Below are 11,660 nucleotides of genomic sequence, written 5' to 3' on the forward strand. Positions count from 1 at the left end.
TAGGTTTGGATCAATATCTCATACTCTACACACCAAGATGAGCTCAGAATGGGTGAATGACATGAATATAAAGAAGGAAATTATAAGCAAATTAGGTGAACACAGAATAGTATACTTGACAGATCTATGGGAAAGGAAAGACTTTATTTTTTTTTAATTTTATAGTATTTTATTTGATCATTTCCATGCATTTTTCATTAAAGACAAAGATCATTTTCTTTTCCTCCCTCCCACCCCCCGTGGCCGACGCGTGATTCCACTGGTATCATATGTGTTCTTGACTCGAACCCATTGCCATGTTGTTAGGATTTGCATCAGAGTGTTCGCTCAGAGTCTTTCCTCTGTCATGTCCCCTCAGCCATTGTAGGCAGGCAGTTGCTTTTCCTCGGTGTTTCTACTCCCTCAATTTGTCCTCTGGTTATGGATAGTGTTTTTTTCTCCTTGATCCCTGCAGATTGTGCAGGGGCATTACACTGCCACTAATGGAGAAGTCCATTACGTTCGATTATACCACAGTGTGTTTGTCTCTGTGTACAATGTTCTCCTGGTTCTGCTCCTCTCACTCTGCATCACTTCCTGGAGGTCGTTCCAGTCTCCATGGAACTCCTCCAATTTATTATAAGGAAAGATTTTAAAACCAAGAAAGAGCTAGAAAAATCACAAAACATAAAATCAATAATTTTGATTACATTAAATTAAAAAGATTTTGTACAAACAAAACTAATGCATCCAAAATTAGAAGGGAAGCAACAAATTGGGAAATAATCTTCATTACAAAAACCTCTGACAAAGGTCTAATTACTCAAATTTATGAAGAGCTAAACCAGTTGTACAAAAAATCAAGTCATTCTCCAATTGATAAATGGGCAAAGGACATGAATAGGCAATTTTCAGTTAAAGAAATCAAAACTATTAAAAAGCACATGAAAAGTGTTCTAAATCTCTTATAATCAGAGAAATGAAAATCAAAACAACTCTAAGGTATCACCTCACACCTAGAAGATTGGCTAACATGACAGTAAAGGAAAGTAATGAATGCTGGAGGGGATGTGGCAATGTCCGGACATTAATTAATTGCTGGTGGAGTTGTGAATTGATCCAACCATTCTGGAGGGCAATTTGGAACTATGCTGAAAGGGCACTAAAAGACTGTCTGCCCTTTGATCCAGCCATAGCACTGCTGGGTTTGTACCCCAAAGAGAAAATAAGGAAAAAAACATGTACAAAAATATTCATAGCTGCGCTCTTTGTGGTGGCAAAAAAAAAATTGGAAAATGAGGGGATGCCCTTTAATTAGGGAATGGCTGAACCAATTGTGGTATCTGTTGGTGGTGGAATACTATTTTGCTCAAAGGAATAATAAAGTGGACGAATTTTATGGGGACTGGAACAACCTCCAGGAAGTGATGCAGAGTGAGAGGAGCAGAACCAGGAAAACACTGTATACAAAGACTGATACACTGTGGTACAATCGAATGTAATGGACTTCTCCATTAGTGCCAATGCAGTGATCCTGAACACCTAAGAGGAATCTATGAGAAAAACCACTATCCACATTCAGAGGAAACACTGTGGAAGTAAAAACACTGAAGGAAAACAACTGCTTGAATACATGGATCAAAGGGACATGGTTGGGGATTCAGACTAAATGAACATCCTAGTGCAAACATCAACAACATGGAAATAGGTTCTGATCAAGGACACTAGTAATACCCAGTGAAATTGTGGTCAGCTGTGGGAAGGGTGGGTGGAGGGGAGGGAGGGAAATAATGTGATTATTGTAACCAAGGAATAATGTTCTAAATTGACTAAACTAATTCAAATGGAAAAAAATAAAATAAAATAAAATAGGGTCACCAGGAACTCATGTTAATTCCAAAGAGATTTATTTACAAAGTATAGAAAGAGTGAAGTAAGAAAATTAGAGAGAGGTTAGGGTAAAATATCTAGCTTAAGCACTAAGTAATTTACTCCCAGTCCCTGGCTCAACCCAGGCAGGGAGTGTTTGTTCTTATGCCTTGGCAATGCTGAGGACCTGGGGAAGTCTCTCCTGAGGCTAGTCTCTTCAGAAAATCCAATATGAAGGGAGTCAGCCTTTCACTCACCACATCTTGGGTCCAGTCAGCAGATTCTCCACCAGCCTCCACTCCAAAGAAAGAAAGAACTGCCAGTGGAACTGCACTCAGAAAGTTGTCACTCCCTTTTAAAGACACATCCTCTTATATGACTTCCTGTGCCTTCCCCTAATTCTATGTCTACCAGTCACAGTTTAAGTCCTGCTTGAGGACTGCCCAGGAAGCAGTCAGTCAATTCTGATTCGTCACCCACTATTGCACATGTAGGTCACGGACCTCCCCCACTCAAGTGTGAATAGGGCATTTACACATTTGGTAATTAAATCTAAAAATGGGCAGATCTTCCCACTCAACTTTAAGTGTTTATACTTTTGGTGATTAAATCTAAAAAAAGACAGGGGTTACAATTTAATCTTCACAATCAGGGAGAGTTAATTCTTTTCATTTTCACAATCAGGTGAGAGTTAAATTTAATCTTCACAACAGGATTATCCAAAAGTTTGTTGTAAGTTGTGTGACACACAAATTATGAAAGAGTCAAGAATGTAAAACCCAATTATCATAATTTTGTCTATTGGTACTATAAAACATATATTTTTAAATTGGGACCAAAATAATTCTTTTAAAAAGTTTGTTTCCCATATTAATTGCTCATGGGTAGGCCAAGTGAATAAAATAAAAGTGACCATTTTTCTGCCTCAATTAATTTACTTGTTCAGTACCATATCAATAAAACTACCAAAAATAATTTAGTTGTAAAAAACAAAACCAAAATTCCTCTGGAAGAACAAAATATCAAGAATATCAAGAAAATCAATGTATATGGAAATATGTTTTGTATGTCTATAATAACCTATACCAAATTGTTTGCCCTATCAATAAGGGGATGGGGGAGGGAGAGAATTTGGAATTCAAATTTTTTTAAAAAGAATGTTAAAATTGTTTTATTTGCAATTGGGAAAATGTAACTATTTAAAAAATAAACAAAAAATTATTTTCCATGAAAAATACAAATTAGAAATGACAACAACAATGAGGAAGAAACTTGAGGATGCTTAAATTACTTCAGGAAATAATTGTGTCTATCTAAAGAAAAAAATATGTCTTTTCACTGTGCACAACAAAGGAAAGGCAAACCTGGGAGAGAAAATTCCCTTTCATTTAATGGGAAGGATAGCGACTGAAAGAAGGGAGACTTGTCAATAGAGAAAACTGAATAATTTGCAAGTCAACTATCAGTTTGGAAAAGACAAAGAATGCCTTTTAAAGTGATAAGATCAGAGAGCTTAGAGCTTGAAGGGAGCTCAAAAGCCTTCTAGTACAAGGCATTTCATTTTATAGATCAGAAAGTTGCGGATCATGGAGGTCAAGTGATTGACTCAAGTTTACAGTTGTGGTAAATGCCCAAGATGGAATTTGAACTCAGGTCTCCTAATGCCCAAATCTATAGTTCGCTTTCAACTCTACCACACTAAAAAATTTTAAGTCAAATGTTCTTTTTAGTTTTTACTCTTGACACATCAGTGACATGTTGCTGGATGATGTCGTAGCTCACCTTCTATGACCTCCTTTGTAACCCATCATGATAATTAGGCTGTAAGTTCACAATTTTTGGATGAAAAATGCTTAGGACCTTGGCAAATACATTTGCTTCTTGAGGTTTCAATGTCATCTTCTATAAAATGAGGAATTGGGTAAGACGATCCTTAAAGTCTCTTCCAGTTCTGAAATTTGCCAAAACAGGATAAAGAATTAGCACAGTCATAGAAAGAGAAGTTATTTGGAAAATATTAGAAAATACTAAGTGATCCCATATTCTTTATGTTTTAACAGCTTATTATCAATCTTATTAATATCTAGCTAGTTCTCATAAATGCTTAAGTGTCTATAATTGTGTATAATATCTACTGATATTATAAATAATTTTATTTATTTATAACTATTAAATATCTAATATTTATATGAGCTTTATAAATGTCTCATTTTATCCTCAAATCAACCTAGGAAGTAGATTCTATTGTTGCCCCCATTTTATAGTGGAGGAAACTGAGGCAGACAGGTTAAATGACTTATCCAAAGTCACACAGATATTAAGTGTCCAAGTCACGCAGGATTTGAATTCGACTTCCTGACTTCAGGTCTAGTGCCCTATCCACTGTCATTTATTGAACCGGGGTGGCATAGTGAAAAGGGTGCTGAGGGAACTTTCCAGAAAACTCAGCAAGAAGCAGAGGGTAGCAAGCCATAAAAGAGGGTGGTTCTAGTGGTAGCTTTGGTTCTCCAATGAATATTTTTGATATATATTTTTGGAGGAGGTGGAAGAATGCAAAGGGAGCATAGAAGTAAAAATGTTGTTCATCAGTTGTCAGTGACCTTAGAGATGTATATAATGGTGCAACAAGAAAACTGGCTTTGCAAAAGAAAGTAATTTGTGATAAATGTGAAGGATGGGGTGATAAGAAAGGAGATGTAGAAAGCTGTCCCAATTGTAGAGGTACTGAAATGCAAACAAGAATTCATCAGCTAGGACCTGGAATGGTTAGCAAATTCAATCCGTTTGCATGGAATGCCAAGGGCAAGGGGAACGAATCAGCCCTAAAGATAGATGTAAAAGCTGTAATGGGAGGAAAATTGTTTGAGATAAAAAAATTCTGGAGGTTCATATTGACAATGGCATGAAAGATGGTCAGAAGATAACATTCTATGGTGAAGGTGACCAGGAGCCAGGAGATATTATCATCGTTTTGGATCAGAAGGACAAGCCTATATTTACATGTGTGTGTGTGTGTGTGTGGGGGAACCTTTTCATATGTATGGATATCTAGTTGGTTGAAGCATCTTGTGGTTTTCCAAAACCAATATCAACTCTTTTTTTTCTTTCTTTTTTTTTTAAGTTTTTAAAACATTATTTTATTTGGCCATTTTCATACATTATTCATTGGAAACAGATCATTTTCTTTTCCTTCCCCCACCCCCACCCCTTCCCTAGCCCATGCGTGATTCGTCTGGGTATCCCATGTGTCCTTGCTCTGAACCCATTTCCTTGTTGTTGGTATTTGCATTAGGACGCTCATTTAGCGTCTCTCCTCGATCATGTCCCCTCAACCCCTGTAGTCAAGCAGTTGCTTTTCCTCAGTGTTTTTACTCCCACAGTTTGTCCTCTGCTTGAGGATAGTTTTTTTTTTTTTCTCGTAGATTGCTGCAGATTGTTCAGGGACATTGTAAAGCCATTGATGGAGAAGTCCAATGTTCTCCTGGTTCTGCTCCTCTCGCTCTGCATCACTTCCTGGAGGTCGTTCCAGTCTCCATGGAATTCCTCCACTTTATTATTCCTTTTAGCACAATAGTATTCCATCACCAACATATATCACAATTGGTTCAGCCATTCCCCAATTGAAGGGCATCCCCTCATTTTCCAATTTTTGGCCACCACAAAGAGTGCAGCTATGAATATTTTTGTACAAGTCTTTTTCCTTATTATCTCTTTGGGGTACAAACCCAGCAGTGCTATGGCTGGGTCAAAGGGTAGATATTCTTTTGTCGCCCTTTGGGCATAGTTCCAAATTGCCCTCCAGAATGGTTGGATCAATTCACAACTCCACCAGCAGTGCATTAATGTCCAGACATTGCAACATCCCCTCCAGCATTCATTACTTTCCTTTGCTGTCATGTTGACCAATCTGCTAGGTGTGAGGTGATACCTCAGAGTTGCAAAACCAATATCAACTCTTGATAGTCGAACTATAGTCATTACTTCTCATCCTGGTTGGATTATCAAACATGGAGATATCAAATGTGTATTGAATGAAGGCATGCCTATTTATTGCAGACCTTATGAGAAAGGAATTCTAATAACTGAATTTAAGGTAAACTTCCTAGAGAATGGCTTTCCTTCATCAGATAAGCTATCTTTATTGGAAAAGTTACTGCCTGAAAGGAAGTAGAGGAGACTGAAGAAATGGATCAGGTAGAACTGGTGGACTTTGAACCATCTCAAGAAAGAAGGTGCCATTACAATGGGGAAGCTTATGAGGAGGATGAGCATCAACCCAGAAGTGGTATTCAGTGTCAAACCTCTTAATGGGGGGCCAGTGAATAATCTTCATTGTAATGCTGGCTTTTGTATGCAATAGTGAATGAGGGAAGCACTACACTCATCTTAACATACTCACTAATAGCTATTGTTTTTTGTTGTAATATTCAACTATAGCAGTATTTTTAAAAGTTAATAAAATCAGAAGACCTAGGTTAACTGTATGACCATGGACAGATCATTTAACCTCTTTATACCTCAATTTCTCCTATTTCTAAAATGGGAATATCGATACTTGTACTAATCATGTCACAGGATTGTTAAAAGCAAAAGCCCTTTACAAACTGTAAACTACTGTAAAAATGTTGACTTCTCTTATCATCATAAATAGAATGAGATCAAAGACAAACAGAGGATGTTAGAAATAGCTATATGAGATTTTGTAAATTCGACTCTGAATCATTCAGGGCTTTCCAATTAATATTTTTCTTATTTTTATGTCTACAGGGTTAATGCCAAGTTTTATCTCTACTATCTCCCAGTTGTCAGCATTATTATTTGTTTCTACAATGAAGTCTTTTCTGTCTTGGTTTGGACAGTGTACAGTATCATTGATCACACTCCACAGCATCTCCTTCATGAAATTGTTTTGATAGATGACCACTGTGAATTTGCTAAGGAACTATAATGTTAAAGATGAAAGCTGACATCTACCTTGGGCTGCAGTGATATCCCTGAGGCATTGGGCTTTTCTTCATTCTTCTGACAATTGACATTCACACAGCTGGCATGAATGACTATATAGAATGTCTACTAGCCAGCACAGTAATTCTAAGGGGACAAGGTACAATTAAGAGATTGCCTACCCAATAAATGCTAGTTTTAAGGAAATCAGTGAATTTAGTTATTAATATTATAGATTAAGAATTGGAAAAGACTTTATATGTCACCTAGTCTAACTCTCCTCATTTTATTTTATTTTTCATTTTTAAAACACTTACCTTCTGTCATAGAATCAATACTGTGTATTGGTTCTAAGGCAGAAGAGCGATAAGGGGTTTAAATGACTTGCCCAGGGTCACACAGCTAGGAAGTATCTGAGAATAGATTTGAACCTAGGACCTCCCATCTCTAGGCCTGGCTTTCAATCCACTGAACCTGACTGTCTCCATCTCCTCATTTTATAGTTAGTTGGTTCAGGGATGGAGGACTAGAACTGGAATCAGGAATGTCTGAGTTCAAATTCTGCTTCAGATACTTACTAGCTTTATGACCTTGGGCAAATCAATGAACTCTTGGCTGCTTCATTTCCTCATCAGTAAAATGGAGGTAATAAAAGCACTTACCTTCGAGGGTTGTTTGTGAGGTTAAATAATGGTGTTTTTTTTAAGGCAACTTAAAGTGCTATAAAAATGCTAGCTATTATTATTAAGGAAACAGAGACCCAATAAAACTAAGTAACTTGCCCAAGGTCACACAGGTATTAAGTAATAGAACCAGTATTTGAAACTGTCTTCTGACTCTAAAACTATCATTCTTTCCATTGTCTCATATGCCCCCTTGGAATATATTTGGTCATATACTCTTAATACAAGTTAAATACATTTTATCATCATCATCATAACTATTTTACCACTGGTGGACAAGAATGACAGAGGTTTATATTGTCCAGTTTTTGAACATCTCTAGATAATCAATAACTGGTCCATATGCTATGGATCAATTGGGGTTCTTCTTAGAATCATGGAGGAGAGGGAGTTCCCCCCTCAGGGAGTGATAATATGCCTATAGCCAAGCTCATAAACATTCCCTGAGCCATTGAATGAATTTCCCCCATAAAACAATAATGACACATCCCCAAACTAGTCCACAAAAAGTCCATAGTATACCTGAAATGGTATGGGAGGAAAAGACAGCAAAGGAGGAACAGAAAGAAAAGAAGAATAAAAAGTCCCAGATCAATGGAGGGGATAGAAGGAAAACTTTAAAGTATAGGGATAATAGATGAATTAAATCATAGGAGAAAAATTAAGGCATTTCAGCTACACCCTGGGGTAGATATGCTTTGATGAGGTAGCTAAGTAATGAGCCACTATTTAAAATATTGTTTTAGTGAGAAAAAATTCTCTTCTGAGTTTCCAAACAAACTTTTGGAACAAAAACCACTTGCAAATTATGGGCTGCCTGCATTGTACTGTGTCTGGCTTAGGAAACGAAGTGTTTGAGAAGGCCATATATATCTTGGGAGAGGTCCAGGAGATAGCGGCCAAAATTGTCAGAAGAATCAAACTCATAAAATCTGAAGAGAGATTTGATGACTTGAGCCTGTTTAGCATAAGAAAATGAAGCTAAGGAGATAGCATAATAATAGGACACCAGTTTCTAAATAGTTATCTTGGGTCAAAGTCAATATTATCCACTTAGGAAAGGTCAGAGGAACTTTTAGTTAAACATTATTATTTTTTTCTAACTTGGAAGTTATTTAAAAACTAAAATGGTTTATGTGAAATCTTTCTCATTATGACAGTGGTGTATCTTCTCCAGGTGCCCTAATGCCAGACATATTTGGGCTTTAATCGCATACTTTTAGATATTAGTCCATGAATCATTCTGAAGTCAGCTTTAATAAGCAGAGGATAGATGAACTCAACCTTGAGCTCAGGATCAATCTCTTAATTCTTCCCCTAGACTTTGAACTACAAAGTGACTATCTGCCAAACAAAATCCTTCATGTCTGTGTCCTTCCATGACCATCTAGATCAGTCCTCCCATTCCTCAATCACTAGCCTACTCTCCCTGCTGTCCCTTCTATTATGTTTCCTCTGTAGAACCCCTACTATCCTGGTTTTTAAATTTTTTAATATGTAGCATTCATTTTTATAACTTTTATGCTCCAAATTCTCTCCCTCCCTTCTTCTCCTATTTCCTCTTAGAGAAGGCAATCAATTAGATCATACAAGTGCAGTCATGCAAAACATTTTCATGTTAGCCATGTTACAAAAAAACAGACCAAAAAAAATTGCAAAAAAACCAAAATTTAAAATGTATAGCAGATTGGCTAACATAACAGCAAAGGAAAGTAATGAATGCTGGAGGGGATGTGGCAAAGTAGGGACATTAATTCATTGCTGGTGGAGTTGTGAACTGATCCAACTATTCTGGAGGGCAATTTGGAACTATGCCCAAAGGGCGACAAAAGAATATCTACCCTTTGACCCAGCCATAGCACTGCTGGGTCTGTACCCCAAAGAGATAATGGACACAAAGACTTGTACAAAAATATTCATAGCTGCGCTCTTTGTGGTGGCCAAAAACTGGAAAACGAGGGGATGCCCATCAATTGGGGAATGGCTGAACAAACTGTGGTATATGTTGGTGATGGAATACTATTGTGCTAAAAGGAATAATAAAGTGGAGGAGTTCCATGGAGACTGGAACAACCTCCAGGAAGTGATGCAGAGCGAGAGGAGCAGAACCAGGAGAACATTGTACACAGAGACTAATACACTGTGGTATAATCGAACGTAATGGACTTCTCCATTAGTGGCGGTGTAATATCCCTGAACAACCTGCAGGGATCCAGGAGAAAAAAAAAAACACCATTCATAAGCAAAGGATAAACTATGGGAGTGGAAACACCGAGGAAAAGCAACTGCCTGAATACAGAGGTTGAGGGGACATGACAGAGGAGAGACTCTAAATGAACACTCTAATGCAAATATTATCAACATAGCAATGGGTTCAAATCAAGAAAACATCTAATGCCCAGTGAACTTACACGTCGACTATGGGGGGTGGGGGGAGGAAAAGAAAATGATCTATGTCTTTAACGAATAATGCTTGGAAATGATCAAATAAAATATATTTTTTAAAAAAAATGTATCCTGCAATTTGTAATTAAGCAATCAGTTTTTTCTCTGGAGGTAGATAATATTTTTCACTGAATGTCCTTTGGAATTGTCTTGGATCAACCACTACTAGGTTTGTACCCAAAGAGATAATAATTAAAAATGTTTGTACAAAAATATTCATACCTGCACTCTTTGTGGTGGCAAAAAAAATTGGAAAATGAGGGGGTGTCCTTCAATTGGGGAATGGCTAAACAAATTTTGGTATATGATGGTGATGGAATAAGGAATGATCAACTGGATTTCTATATGAACTGGAAGAACCTCCAGGAACTGATGCAGAGCAAAATGAGCAGAACCAAGAGAACACTGTACACAGAAAGTGAAACACTATGGAACAATCCAATGTAATGGACTTTGCTACTACAAGAAGATCCCAAGGGACTTATGAGGAAGAATGCTATCCACATTGAGGGAAAGAAGTATGGGAGCAGAAACATAGAAGAAAAACATATGACATCATTTATATGGATATATGATTGGGGGTTTTGGTTTTAAAAGATCTCTCTACTGCAAAAATGAATAATATGGAAATAGGTATAAGTGTTAACATTTGTATAATCCAGTAGAAGTGCTTGTTGGCTCTGGGAGGGTGAGGGAAGATGGAGGGAGGGAAAGAAAATGAGTCATGTAAACATGGGAAAATATTTTTAAAAAGAAAATTAAATAAAATTTACTTTATCAGAAGGAAACAAAAAAAGGAATTGTCTTGGGAACTTGTATTGCTGAGAATAGCAGAAATTCACAGTTGATCATTGTATAATATTGCTATTACTTTGTACAGTGTTCTGGTTCTGCTAACTTCACTTTGCATCAGTTTATTTAAGTTTTTCCAGATTTCTCTGAGAGCATGCTGATCATCATTTCTTATAGCACAATAGTATTCTATTACAATTTTATACCACAACTAGTTCAGTCATTCCCCAATTGATGGGCATTCCCTGCCTCCCCTACCCCTTTACTGGTAACAAACTCCATTGTTATAGAACTCTTCTTCTCATACTTTTTCATATCTTCAGGGACTCAGGGAAATCTGGCTAGCTATGAAATAATGCATTCATGCCCCTCTCCTTTAGTATTGTGTGCTGCATCTCTTATGCTCCCTTAGTATATACCATAGGCCAGGAAGGGGGATATGATGCACAATCTCTACAACTTCCAGATCTGCCCTCAGTTGCCATCACTCTGTAAACTCTCCTTTGACAATCATTTTATCTATCACTCCATCCAGATTCTTGTTGCTATATTGGTCTCCAGGTCACTCTCCATCCTTTCCAAAGAAGTTTGCTACCTACCTCAGAGTCTTCTCCATCTCACCTCCTACCTTAACCTTTGTGTGATTTCAGTATCCACCTTCTGGATTTCAGTACCCCACAATGAATATCCCTTCAAACATTTCATCAAGTTGTTTAGTTTCATTTCCATTTTAACTCAAGCATCTACAGAAGTATCTTACTCTTCTTTTTCCAATCAAAATTCCACATATGGACCAAAATAATCTTCCCAAAGCACAGATCTGACCACAGTTTTTCATTGCTCAAAAACCTTATTGCCTCCCTATTGATTTTAGAATAAAATACAAACTCCTCATTCTTCACAACTTGGCTGCAATTGGTCCTTTCAACCTTATTTCATATTATTTTA

The 11,660-nt window shown here is 37.1% G+C and overlaps 1 pseudogene; it reads left to right on the top strand.

The window, feature by feature from the left end:
- The first annotated feature begins 4,088 nt into the window (after positions 1 to 4,088).
- Positions 4,089 to 6,608, top strand: LOC100618330 (dnaJ homolog subfamily A member 1-like; annotated as a pseudogene).
- The last annotated feature ends 5,052 nt before the right edge of the window (positions 6,609 to 11,660 follow it).

This window comes from Monodelphis domestica, chromosome 5 (assembly GCF_027887165.1).
Source record: "Monodelphis domestica isolate mMonDom1 chromosome 5, mMonDom1.pri, whole genome shotgun sequence".
In the NCBI taxonomy this organism is placed as follows: Eukaryota; Metazoa; Chordata; class Mammalia; order Didelphimorphia; family Didelphidae; genus Monodelphis; species Monodelphis domestica.